This window comes from Hemitrygon akajei, chromosome 1 (assembly GCF_048418815.1).
Source record: "Hemitrygon akajei chromosome 1, sHemAka1.3, whole genome shotgun sequence".
Lineage (NCBI taxonomy): Eukaryota > Metazoa > Chordata > Chondrichthyes > Myliobatiformes > Dasyatidae > Hemitrygon > Hemitrygon akajei.
Window position 1 is genome coordinate 115,842,342 of NC_133124.1, and position 14,431 is coordinate 115,856,772.

The 14,431-nt window shown below is 41.3% G+C and overlaps 1 protein-coding gene across 1 annotated transcript in view; it reads left to right on the forward strand.

The window, feature by feature from the left end:
* tshz1 (teashirt zinc finger homeobox 1) overlaps positions 1-14,431 on the forward strand; it is a 232,088-nt gene that overhangs the window by 101,283 nt on the left and 116,374 nt on the right. The window lies entirely within an intron of this gene.

Consider the following 14,431-nt stretch of genomic DNA (forward strand, 5'->3'; position numbering starts at 1 on the left):
AATATGAGGAGAAACTTATCAAAGCAGTGTGTCTGGTCAGGATCTGTTGTTGTGGAGCAGGCAGGTTCCAAAATTGTCTTAAGTGGCTGAGTGGATAAATACATGGTGGAGAAACATTTACAAGAGGTCTAACATGAAGAACCGGAGAGTTGCTCTGGTAGAGAGCTAGCATAGATATAGTGAACTGAATGGTCTCCTACTGTGCTCTTTGGTTCTATGAATCAGAATCTAATTTATAATCAGTGATTCATATGACATGAGATTTGTTGTTTTATGGTGGTAGTACAATGCAAAGACATTAACTTAATATAAATGACAAAATAAATTGTGCAACTAGTAAGTAATAACAAGGTTGTGTTCATGGGTTCATATATCATTAAGAAATCTGGACAGAGGAGAGAAGGTGTTGAGTGTGTTGAACTGTTGAGTGTGGGATTTCAGGCTTCTATACCTCCTCCCACACATCAAGTACAATAGGGGAGCAATTCCCTTTTTTACCTGGAATCCTGTGAACAGATAGTCTGTTGCCAAATGGCCAAATTCAGATTTGAATTCCGTGAGCACATATTAAGTTTGACTGCTGAGGGAGTGCCTTAGGTAATGCAAGGAAAAGGAAAAATAAAGGCACAGTAATATTAAAATGTAATGACATCTCTGCATTGTTACCCTTTAAACTTTAAACTGAAATTGTCAACATAATTCCAAAATACCCGCTGCGGTATTGTGATAAGAAATAAAGATTATGATTGAACCTGTTTTTTTCACACCGAAGGTTGTGTTATTACATGCGGTTGTGATGCACTTTTGTAAATTAAGTGGGACTTCTAAAAGTCTTTAGTTCAGAGCTGAAGTAGAACTAGAATTACAGATTTTGCTGGAAGTTGTATGTTTTCAGATGTCTAAATTTAAGCATCTCATGTTAAATATTAAGAATGAAAATATTTGCTGTAAGCAGAATCCCAGAATATTTTGGGATTGTTTCTGTGTATGAACGATCAAACACTGTATTTTTAAATTTTTGGAAAAAATGTCAAAAAGATTCACAAAAAGGTTGATGGGAACTGCAGCTGAAAATCACAATTTCCTGTATTTTATTATTGTTTATTGAGGAATTGAGGGTCATTGGGAACTGGCTCAGAAACAGAGTTCAGGCCAGCTTAGATTAGTCATGATCATATTGTATGATGGGGTGGGCTTGACAACCCCAGTGGCTCACTCCTGGTCCTATTTTCTTGTGTTCTTGTCTTTAGAATATCAAAAAAAGCTCACGTGAATTGATACACTGAGGACATCTTTGATGACCAGCACAAAATGCAAACTAAAGTATTGCCCAGCCCAGAACTCACTGCAGAATTTGTAACAGTTTTTAGTGATATGCGGAAAGAATTAGTTAGGCAGTGGTCTTACTGCATGACAGAATAGACTCAAGGGATTTGATAGCTTCCTCCTTGTTCTTTCCTGTGCATTTTTGGGTAGGAGGTATGAAGGAATTTGAAGTTTATGATTGTCTAACCCAGTGAAATTGAACTTTCAGGAATTTAGGGCAAATGGAGTGAAATATTTTCTACTGCTTGGGGACTTTGAGGCGAAAGGCGGAGTCTTTTCTGGGCATGGTGTTGGGAGTTTGAAGCTGTCTGCAAGCTGCAATTGATGTCAGGTTGATGGTTGATTTTAACCAGCAGTGTTTTGGATGATGAGTTCAGGTCACAGTTCAGCCAGGGGTAATTGAATGTCTGAGCAGACTCAATGGCTGTGGCCTTGGGAAGGTACCCATTCAGCACCTATATTCGTGACTCATTTGCTGCTGAGTGACTGTATTGTGAAGTCAGCAAGGATGGCGGACTTGGTTTCAGAATGTCTGATGGACTTGGTTTCAGAATGTCTGACGGACTTGGTTTCAGAAGGTCTGCCTGACCTGGCCCATTTCAGTGCTAACCTCAAGTTGGACAAACAAATGTTAACACAGAGGTTTAACTCAATTGTACAAATCTTGTGCGTAACACTGAGGAGAGTAAGTGTAGCCAGGACATACAACTCCAAATATCAAAGTGTTTGCTTTTTGCTGTTATTCATTTATTGGATATTATCGTCACTGGCAAAGCCAGCATTTATTGTCCATCCTTAATTGCCATTGAACTGAATGGTCATTTCAGAGGGTAGCTAAGAGTCTGGAGTTCGTATTGAGCAGCCTGGATCAAAGATTTCCTCAAGGTCATTAATGAACCAAATGAATTTTCACAACTTACCAGTAATTACATGTCATTTGTAATACACACTGCCTTATTCCAAATTTATTTAATTAACAATTGGCAAAAGGATTTGAATTTATCTCTATATCATTCAACTAAGACTCTGGATTACTAACCCTGAATGGAATTTGCAGCTATATAAAACTTTGGTTAGTCTGCACTTGGACTATTGCATGCAGTTTTGATTGCCCCATTACAGGAAATATGTGGAAGGTTTGGTAAGGTTGAAGAGATTTACCAGGGTGCTGCCTTGGTTACACAAAATGACCTATAAGGAGAGATTGGACAAAGTTGGGTTGTTTTCTCTGGAGCACTGGAGGCTGGGAGGAGACCTGATAGTGTTCTATAAAATCATGACAGGCATAGATAGGGTAGGCAGTCTTTTACCCAGGGTAGAAATGGCAACCACAAGAGGGCATCCATTTAAAGTGAGAGGGGGAAATTTTAAGGGAGTTGTACTGGGGAAATTTATTTTACCCAGAGAGTGGTAGTTGCCTGTAATGGGATTCCAGGGATGGTGGTGGAAACAGATACAACAGGGGAGCTTAAGAGTCCTTAGATAGACCCATGAGCACGCAGGGATAGTGGGATATGAATCACATGCAGGCAGAAGAGATTCGGTTTAATTTGACATCATGTTTATCACAGACATCATGGGTTGAAGAACCTGTTCCTGTGAAGTATGTTCCATGTTCTATGATATGGAACTACCATGTTCCTTTGTCTCTGATTACAATGTCCATCATGGTTCTCCAATGAATGTCACTGAAAAGGTGAATGGTACAGGCCAACTCACTTGGCGTGACCATCGTCTCCCTCAGTCACCATGGGTTCTACCAGTGGTCAAGGTTAAGTAGTTGACTCACTTGAAGTTGACCGATCACACCTGGTCAGCTCTCTGAAAATCAAGCCTCACAACTTTAGTTCCATGAAGTGAGAAGGAGGGGCACTGAAGCTGAGGGGTGGGGGGGGGCAGTATTACAAGCACTCAATGCTAAAGCCCACATTCTGGTCTGTTCTCCCATCTCACTTTGTCTGGTAGCCCAGGATCACATCCTGAGAGGCACAGGCACTGATTGCCAGTTAATTGCTGACAATGGGCATTACGGCGTTTGGATACAGACACTGCAAAGTGGAGTAGCAGATATTCTAATGAGTTTGACTCCTTGATTGCCCTTCTCCATTCTTGTTGATAATGAAGAGCTGTCGCCATTGTGTGAAGGCTCGTTTCAGACGTCGAAAATGCATATAATTTCTTTTATACATTGATAATACAGATGATTGCAACACAGACTCCTTGCAATAAAAATCATAAATGATGCCTGGCGTAGCCGGAGCTGGCACGTTTATTGTGCTGTCGCCTTGTGTTTGTCCAACTCAGATGGAGTGTTGAAGAAAACAGCAACAGGATTTAAATGCTAAGGGGAATATGCAGGAAACAGAGTACTGAGAGCACACTATCTCAATATATTTGGTTACCCTGTACAAAAGCCAGCAGGAATGTCTTATACATGCTGGGATCCCTCTGGTCTGTACCAAAGAACTTCAGGTTTAAATGAGGGGAGGGAGATGCTTACATTTTTATTTGTTTTCCCTATAGATGCTAATTTATTTCCAGCCAGAGAGAAGACAGACTGAGGTGAATGATACGCATGCATTCTGGTAATTGTAGAGGGCTGCAAAGAGAAACATAGGTAGGGCCTTAGTTGTTTTGGGACAGAACAACAGCATAATTTCAAATTGATATGAAAAGTGAGCTTTCATTGCATTTGTTATCCCAGGAAATATACAGCAAGGAAAGCTCATTTCAAAGGGTGATGTGCAATCGCGGCTATGGTTTCCTAAATTGTACTGTATAATGGATTGGCATATGGAATGCTGTGGCCTCAGAGATTCTCTCCGGATTAAAAATTAGATTTTCGTATTAAGGTCTGCAAATTGGGTGGAACCCTGCCATTTTGCTGCATTGAGGTACTTGGAATGCAACGCAGCTGAGGCACAGCATGCATGGCTAGAGAGCACGATTTGTCTTTGTGAGCTGAAAAAGCGTTGCAGGGGTAAAATAAACCTCTAAACAATGCAAAATTGTCTTACAATGTTTGGTAAATGAACAAAGTACGGCAACGGCCAAACTTGCTACCTGTTCCACTTAAAATGACAAGGGGAAGGGTGCATGGGAACACCACCAACTTCAGATTCCCTTATCAGTCATACTACCATCCCAATAAGATGCTGGCAGATCTTGGTCATGTCAAGCACTTTCACTCTGTCCAAAAGAGGCAGGAATTCCTGGTTGCCACCCATTTAAATTCCACTTCTCATTCCCATTTCACCATGTCCTCCTGTACTGCTACAATGAGGATATTCTTAAGTTTGAAGGAGCTACACCTCATATTACGTCTGGGTAGCCTCCAACCTCACAGCATGAATTGATTTTTCTAAGTTATGGTAATTTTCCCCTTCTCACTTCTCTCTTTTTCCATTCCTGCCTGACTCCCGTCTTACCCTTCTCCTCACCTACTATCACCTCCCTCTGGTTCCCCTCCTCCTTCCCTTTCTCCCATGGTCCACTCTCCTCTCTAATCCTATTCCTTCTTCAGCCCTTTACTTTTTTCACCCATCACCCTCCAGCTTTGCACTTCATCCACGCTTCCCACAAACTCACCTTCCTCCTCAACTGGTTTCTCCTATCACTTGCCAGCTTGTTCAAAGTTCAAAGTACATTTATTATCAAAGTATGTATGCAGTATACAACTCTGAGATTTGTCTTTCCTGTAGGCAGCCACGAAACAGAGAAACACCGTGGAACCCATTCAGAGAAAGCATCAACCACCCAACATAAAAAAAAAGAACAAGTCATGTAAACGGCAAAAAAATGAGTGAATAACACATAGAATATTAAACATCAAACCACAGAGTCCTTGAAACAGTCTAGAAATCTTCAGTCTAGTTCAGTTCAGTTTGATTTAGCGCTGTGTCATTTGTTGACTGCAGACCGCAGAGCCAATCTGTGTTGAAGTACCTGGATCAGAATCGTGCAAAATAACATTAAAAAAGGAGTAACCAAAAATGCATATAACATGAACTGCAGAGTCCTCTAAAAACAAGTCCAATCCACAAGCCACGCTATTCAAACTTTGCCCAAGACCAAAGACTCCTGCACCTTCCTCTAGCAGCAGTGAGCAAGACAGAGAGAGAAACCAGTCAAGTGCAGGCAGACAGTGCTGAACACTTGCTCGTCTTCCATTCTTATTGATTTTAATCTTGCGCCACCTTTTAATCAGTGAGATCGGCAAGCAATGGAGCCGATCATGGATTTGCGCTCCACCATTAGACTGCACACTCCGCTCTCAACCTCTCTCATAATCACGCTGAATTCTCTCAGAGACAGCAAAAATGGCAGATCGCTCAGTCAACTCAAAACACAATGTCGTCAAAACATTGTCAAAATGTAATTTTCAGGCTCCAATTGCATACAGATTAGTCATAGAAATATATTTAAAAGAAGAAAGAGAAGAAAAAGTAGTTTTGAGAACGTGCTGCAGCACATCACTGTTAATTGCGTCGGTCGCTGGTGTCATCTTGAGCAACATTCCTTCCTCTTTCCCCACCTACTTATTCTGGATTTTTCCCCCTTCCTTTCCAGTTCTGATGAAGAATCCTGGCCCCAAACATTGACTGTTTATTCATCTCCATGGAACTGACCACCTGAGTTCCTCCAGCATTTTGTGTGTGTTACTTTAGATGCTGGCAGAACTCAATGGGTTAGGTAGCAACTATGGAGAGAATGGACAGTCAACATTTTGATTTGAGACCCTTCACCTGGACTTATAATTCAATCCAGATGAAGGATCTGAACCTGAAATATTGACATGCCATGTTCTCTCCATAGGGGCTGCCTGTCCCATTGAGTTCCTCCAGCAGATTGTTTGTTGCAGAAGATAAAATATTGTTCCTCTAGCTTATGTTGGGTCTCAGCATGGTGGTGGAGAAGGTCACAGAGGGACAAATTGGAATAGGATTGAAATTGGGAATTAAAATGGACTGTAGCAGGAAGCTCGGGGAATAGGACTGGGTAATGTGTTAAACAATCACCCAATTAAAGCTGGCTCATCTGAGATGGCCACGCTCTGTAAATGAATAAAAAAAATGCCTGAGAAATCTGAGGAGTCAATGCAACATTTTCATTTGAGAGCTAACTATATCTGAATTAGAATTATTAAAGCAAAGATATGCCATGACAAACACTGTGATGTCCAATTTATTCCTTGTCTGAGAAGAGCCTGATCATTTCTAAATGATGACAGTCTATCTCAAGCATGGAATAAAGCTGTGTAAATATGGTGACAACCTTTCGCTTGTTCTTTTCCTTCAGCATGTCTGAGGAGATTTAAAATAAAAGAGAATGCATTTTGTTTACTTAAGATTTAATGAAGATTATTGCAGACACAGAGGGAGCTTTAACATACTCACACCATGCAAATAACCTCTACTATCCTCTGGAGTCTATTGATTGGCACCTTCAAGTCCTTATGGGTTTTTGACTGTTAAAGTATTGAGGCAGACCAAATACTTTGTTAGAAAAGTGTGGAAAAAATGTGTAAATACTATTATCCAGCTTGTAATCAAGCAACAAAAGTCTGATTGCAACTTTTAAATAAGTAGCAAATATACAGATCCCAGGTCTATTATGGTTCCAAGGGAATACTCTTGGTTAAGTGCTACACTGTAGCTTACAGTGATGGAATGGCCTGAGGGTGCCATCAGATAACCTAATTCTCAGAGGCAAAATTTCTAGGTACAATGTAGATTTTGGTGGGTAAGGTGAGGCAAGACCATCACCTATTGGTCTTGGAGGTCCACATTCCAAGCTCCTGGACATCGGTGTGGGAGTACCTCAGGGCATTGTCCTAGCCTCAACTATCTTCACCAGCTCATCAATGACCATCCATAATATTGCCAGAAGGTGGGATGTTAACTGACAATTGCACTATATTAAATTCTTGTTTCAAATCCTCCACTAATGAAGCACCCCATGCCAGCAGATGGCAAGAACTACAGTAGATCGCTCTGAAGCCCGTGCTGATATGTGGCAGGTAACATTCATGCCTCAACATTTTCAGGCAAGAACATTTCCAATGAAAGAGAGTTTAACCAGCTACACTCAATGTTCAATATCACCATTGCCTACAGTCCTACCATCAAGATCCTAGGGGTCACCCTGACCAGGATCCCAATTCGAACAGCCATAGAATTGTGGCTACAAGAGCAGGTGTGACTCTGTGGGTCCTGAGAATGAGTCACTGCCTGAGAGCACAGATAGTTTCTACCATTTACAAGGCACGTCAGGAATGTTGTGAATGAGTTGATATTCAACAACATCTGAGAAGGTCAGCACCATCCAAGACAAAGTATCTTCCTTGATCGGCAACCTAACCATCACCCTAAGTACTCACTCTTTCCCCCACTGCCTCACAGTGGCTGCAGTGTCTTCAACTTACAAAACACACCACAGGTATCTACCCTGGTTAATCTAATAGCATCTCCCAAACCAGTTGACTCTATCACTGGTAAGGAGAAGAATTTCAGATGTAAGGGACCAACACCATTGTCAGATTCCCCTCCACATGGCTTGTCACTTTGACCTGGAAATAGTTGGGTTGTTCTTACATTGTCATTGGGTCTAAATCCTAAACCTCCTTCCTAACAACACTGTGGGAGCACCTTCTGCAGAAGGACAGCAGATGTCATAGAATCATACTGCATGGAAACAGGCCCTTTGGTCCAACTCATTAAGCTAACCAAGATTCCCATCTAAGTTTGTCCCACATCACTATAAACTTTTCCTATCCAAATGTCCTTTAAATATTGTCAATTTACCTGCCTCAGCCACTTCCTCCTGCAGCTTGTTCCATATACCCACTATCCTCTGTGAAAAATTTGTCCCTCAGGTTATTATTCAGTATTTACCCTCACATGTTAAATGTATGCCATCTAGTTGTAGATTTTCTGGCCCTGGGTAGAAGACTAGATGGGTTCAAGAAGGCTGCTGACCACTACAGGGTAGTCAGTGATGGACAATAAGTGCCTGCCTTGCCAGCCAGAAAAATTAAGAAAATAAGTGAATTGAAAGGCTGAATGGTGAAGGGAAGGTGGTGTGGAGAATAGGTGAAGGTTGGATGGGCTAAATGGCCTGTTTCTGCACTGTAAGTTCAGTGCTAACATTAGAATTGTCACTGCATTAGGAATTTACCATAGGTAAAACAGCAACACTAAAGCCAACACTGAGAGATTTCAGTATGATGGCTATTACTGCTGAGTTGAGTTCCTGTTAATAAAAACCAAGCTTTCAGAAACACAAACCTTAATGCTCCACCAAGAAGTTACACTTAAAATTAGAACTGTTTCCCAAAACATTGCTAAGAGCTAAGCCAAATCAAATAAATCATCAGTGGGAAAATCTCAGCTACCGTTCTTGTCAGTGGGTGGTAAAATGTTAGTGTTAATCTTTAGATGAGAAAGACCTTAGTTTGGGGGCTGCAATTAAAGCTGGATTGATTTTTTGCCACATAAAGTATGAGAGGAGTAAAATTTTATGTCATTGTCATCTATTTATTGGAAATATGATGCCAGAGCCTGCATCCAACAGAATGCATGGTTTAGTGGATCTGCTATTTAAGGGCTACAGAGTTCGACAATAAAGTTCGGTTGAATGATCAAACCCCTAAATCCTACACTTGCTTCTATTGCAGGTGCAAGCCGAACTGTTGTGTGTGCTTTTTTAAAAAATCAGGTTTATTATCACTGACGTGTCACGAGATTTGTTGTTTTGTGACAGCAGTGCAGCGCAATACACAAAAACAAAAGTTACAATAAAAATATTAAAAGTAAATAAATCGTACAAAAAGAGAGCAGAACAGTGACCAGAAATCTGATGGCGGAGGGGAAGAAGCTGTTTTTAAAATGTTGAGGGTGTGCCCTCACACTCCTGTACCTCCTCTCTGATTGTAGTAATGAGAAGAGGGCACGTCCTGGATGGTGAGGGTCCTTAATGATGGGTATCACATTCCTGAGGGAACACGTTTTGAAGATGTCCTTGATGGTGGGGAGGCTGGTGTCCACGATGGAGCTGGCTGAGTCTACAACACTCTGCAACCCTCTGAAGCCTCCGTGTGGTGATGCAACCAGTCAGAATGCTCTCCGCAGTATATCTGTAGAAATTTGCTAGAGTCTGTGGTGACCTACCAAATCTCCTCAAACTCCCAATGAAATATAACCTCTGGCATGCCTTCTTCATGATTGCATTAACGTGTTTGACCCAGGACAGAGCCTCTGAGATTTTGAATTCCAGGAACGTGAGGCCTCGATGAGGGCTTGTGTGTACGTGTGAATGTGTGTGTTCTCCCAACTTGCCCTTCTTCAAATCCACAACCACTCTTTGGTCATACTGATGTACTGATGTTGAGTGCAAGTTGGTTGTTGTGACACCACTCACCAGCCAACCTATCTCCCTCATGTATGCCTCCTCATCACCACGTGATACTCTGCCAACAACAGTGATGTCATCAGTGAATTTACAGAGGGTGTTGGAGCTATGCATTGACGCACAGTCATGAGTGTAGAGAGAATAGAGAGAGCAGTGGGATAAGAATGAATTCTTGAGCTGTAACTGTGTTGATTGTCAGCGAGGAGATGTTATTCCTGGTATGCATTGACTGATGAGGAAATCAAGGATCCATTTGCAGAGGGAGTAGCAGAAACCCAGGTTGACTTGTTATAATTCTTTTGGCTCTGTCAATATGTGAAGAGACCTTCCTGGGCAGGGAAGAGCAGGAGAAGGGAGGGTTTTCTTGATGAGGATTAATGTTACTACCTTCCTTGTGGAGCTTCCTCAACTTCTAGCATTCAGAAATGAAGAATTAATTTTCAGATATAAGGAAATACAAGAACAAAAACATTTATTTTTGGACTTGCAGCAAAAGTACAAGTCATTGGTCATTTCTAGTTCCTCAGCTAAAGGAAGGATATCATTAAATTGGAAAGGGTGCAGAAAAGTTTCACATAGGACTGGGAAGCTTGAATAATAAAGAGAGACAGGACAAACTGGGAATTTTTCCCCCCTTGAGGTGTAGGAGACTGAGGCGTGACATTGTAGAGGTATATAAAGTCATAAGGGGTGTCACAATTTATTTTTTCCCCGGCAGTCTCAGTCTAGAGGATATAGATTTAAGGTAAGAGAAGAAAGGATTAAAATTGACAGGAGGGGCAAGCTATCACACGGAGAGTGGTGGGTATCTGGAATGAGCTACCGGTGAAGAGGTATGGACGAGCACAGCTGCAGCATCTGAAAGACTTTTGGACAGGTACAGGGATAGGAAAGGTTTAGACGGATAGGCCTGTGAGCAGGAAACACAGGAAAATCAGACCAGCTCAGAAAGACATCTTGGTTGACATGGATGAGTTGGGTTAAAGGGAGATTTCCTTGCTCTATAAGTCTATGACTCCAAAACATCAAATTGCCAGCAGAAAGGGCTACTTAGCTGAATGGTGTATTTGGGGAAAGCATGTGACCAAATTCCATGAATACCCTTAACCGGAGCTGAATAGAATGGGCTTCAGGATCTGAAAATCATTAGGAATGATGTTAGAGATACCATGTAATCACAATATAAACCTGGTCATTAAACAGCATAGAATCTCACCTATAGAGTGTAAACAGTTTGTCACTACACTCCTTACGACAACTTTTTAAATCCACTGTTTCTGATGGTATCTTTTTCAGCACGAGCCATAGAACTGCAAGGAAAGATATATATTTATGAAACTTTGTTCATGATTTTGGGAAATCCCAAACCAGTTCATAGATGTTGAAACACGTTTAGACTGTAGTTACAGTTGTAGTGGAGAAAGAACATCAGTCAATGTACACACAGGGAAAAGATCAAGACTGACCCTCTAGTGCTGTGCCAAAGACATGTGGCATAGTCAACAGTGCTGTCTTTTAGAGTCATAGGGCCATAAAGAAGTACAGCCTGAAACAGGCCCTTCAGCCCATCTAGTCTGTGCCGAACCATTGAAACTGCCTACTCCCATCAACCTGCCTCAGGACCAAAGCCCTCCATACTCCTAACATCCAGGTACCTATCCAAACTTCTCTTAAATGGTGGAATCAAGTTTGCATGCACCACTTGTGCTGGCAGTTCGTTCTACACTCTTACAACCCTCTGAGTGAAGAAGTTCGCCCTCATGTTCCCCTTAAACTTGTCATCTTGTGCGAGGTCATCCAGGGCATGATCTGCTATATTAGGCAGCCACTAATTGTTCTATGACACAGTTTTATGGAGTAGAGTACTTATTTCCCGAGTCTCACCAAATGTTTACCCCTTTAACTAACTGAAGTAGAAAGTAACCAAATCAGATCATGATGCACTTTATGGGATCTTGCTGTGCTCATGTTTGCTGCTACATGACAAATGAGCTTACAGTTCATAAGTATCTCACTGGCTTCCTTCGCAAAATAAAGCACCTTGCTACTCCCTGAAGTTCTGTAGAACATCTTGTGGAAGCATGCTGTTCTTTTTTTTAAAGATGTTCCCTAAAACCTACCTCATTAATTAAGCTCCTGTTTCTCAACCCTAAGATGTATGGCACTGCATTGGAATTTGATGCACTCCTGTGAAACACCATGGGCCACTTCTTATCACGTTCAAACTGTGGTTTAGGTGCTCTGGGATTTAGTAGGGATGATTAGTACTGCAGGTTGTCCCTCAGTCTAGTTAGTAGAAAGGAAAGGAACTGAGCATTTGAGAGAGAATTTTGTTGCAGATGTACTGGGAATAAGACAAGTGGATTGATAGGATTGATCTTTGGATGGGTGAAATGGCCTCCTTCTGGGTCATTATAAGTATGTTAGCCGATTCTTAGGTTCATTCCCAATCTTTTTCTTCCTTTACCTGCCTATCTCCTCCCTCACTTGGCTCCACCTATCAGCCTCTTGCTCTTGCCCCAACCTTTTTATACTGGCCATCACCCTCTTTATTTCCAGTCCTGATGAAAAATCTTGAGCGAAAACGTTGACGCTCCATAGATGCTGCCTGACCTGCTGAGTTCCTCCAGCTCCTTTGTGTGCTGCTTCCAGTATTTTTGTCCAGTTTGTGTCTTTTTCCCGAGCTAGATATGAAGCTCCACTGATAATTCCCCCATTAGAAAGACATCCCATGACCTTCAGCTGCTCAGTATATGCAACAAGAGTAACTGACTGCTGAAGCAGAACTTAATGTCTCTTACCTTCTGACTGCAATCCTGGATGTTGTCCTGTGACCTAAGACTACTTTGTAAAGGGAGAACTTAAATAGTCTTCCCCACTGCTCCCCAACTACCCTACTCCTTCAAAATTATTTTCTGAAGTATATGTTCAAAATATTAAGCAAATTAGTACAATTTTCTTCATGCATCCATCCTCCCATCCATTCTGACTCAGATGTTAGTTGCAAGAGTGAACTGAAGAATGAGGGTGTTTTTCTTCAACTCTGATGGAGAGAGTACAGAGGGGATTCAGCAGGATGTTGCCCGGACTCGAGAATGTCATTTGTTTGGAAAGACTGAACAACTGGGCTTGTTTTCCATTGAGTGCAGGAGCTGAGGAGTGACCTGATGGAAGTATCTAAGGTTACGAGAGGCACAGATAGCATGGTTGGTCAAACTGTATTTTTTCCATAGTAGGGATATCAAAGCCAAGCGGCCGTTGTTTTAAAGTGAGAGGAAGAAGTTTTAAAGGTGATCTAAAAGATATTTTTTTATACTGAGTGTGGTTAAGATGTTGAATTTGCTGTCAGAGGAAATGGTGGAAACAGATACAATTATTACATTTAAGAGCTTTAGACAGACACTTATAGGAAAAAGCATTTGGAACCGATGTGGACAAATGGGATTAGTGTAGATAGGGGAAAAAGGCTGGCATGGAAGTGCTGGTCTGAAGGGCCTGTTTCTTTGCTGTACTACTCTATAACTCTATGATATATGGATTCCATTGCTAGAAGCCCTAACATGCAGTATACAAGCAAAAAGTTCCCTTGGGATGTGTTCTTGGATTAAAGAAACCACAGTGAGCTAAATCACTATTTGCACTCTTATCAATCAAGTAGATTGGTATTAAACACCTAATGCCAGCACATTGATGGGTGAATGTGCATTTAACTTAACAGTGAGGTCAATGATAGTGTGCAACGGTTCAAAGGAGCAGGAAAAGGACTTCAAGGGAGAGGAGGTGCGAGAGCTAGAAACCCTCATCACCTTGTAAGGTATCTCTGATGACGTCTTGTGGTTTTATATCCTACAGGTTTGTGAACAAATAAATTGATGGTGGGATTTCTCTTAACAGTAGATCGAATGGTCTTTTATGATTCTAAAATTTATTCAGGGTGGGAGGGAAGAAACAGGCAGTGCACAAGGCAGCCATCAGGCAAAAAGATAGCTGTAATTTGTGTGGACAAGCCGTTAACATTTTTAAGAGAAATATCAGACTTGTCTGTCTAGTGTTCAGGACATCAAAGCCACAGTCTCATAAATCAATGATATTAACACAGTTTACACTGATGTAAAGCAGGGTCTGTTTAAATCTGCACCAACTGTATCATGTTGCTTTGACATTGAGTCCAATGCAGTACAAATTGATAAAAGATGTGAAATTCATTCTTTTCAATTCCTCATGGCCACATCGCTCCCAGTCACCAGAACCTCCTCCAGCACGCAACCTGCTAAAATCTTTACAGCACTCTAATTTTAAACACTTTACCAATGGCGGCTGGACCTCTGACCAACAAGGCCTTGAGCTACCGAATTTCTAAACCTCTCTGCTACCCTTCCTCAAAGTTCAAAGTAAATTTATTATTCAAGTATATCTATGTCACCATATAAAAGCCCAAGATTCATCTTCTTGCAGGCATGCACAATAAATCCAAGAAACATGATGAAAGACTGTACCCAACAGGAGGGACAAACAACTGACGTGCAAAAGACAACAAGTAATGCAAATACAGAAGAGAAATTAATAAATCAATAAGCAATAAATATTGAGAACATGAGATGAAGAGTCATTGAAAGTGATGGAGCATGTGAAGTTATCCTCTCTGTTCAATTCCTTGTTAATGACATTAACTTGAGGAACGTTGAGATCATACGAT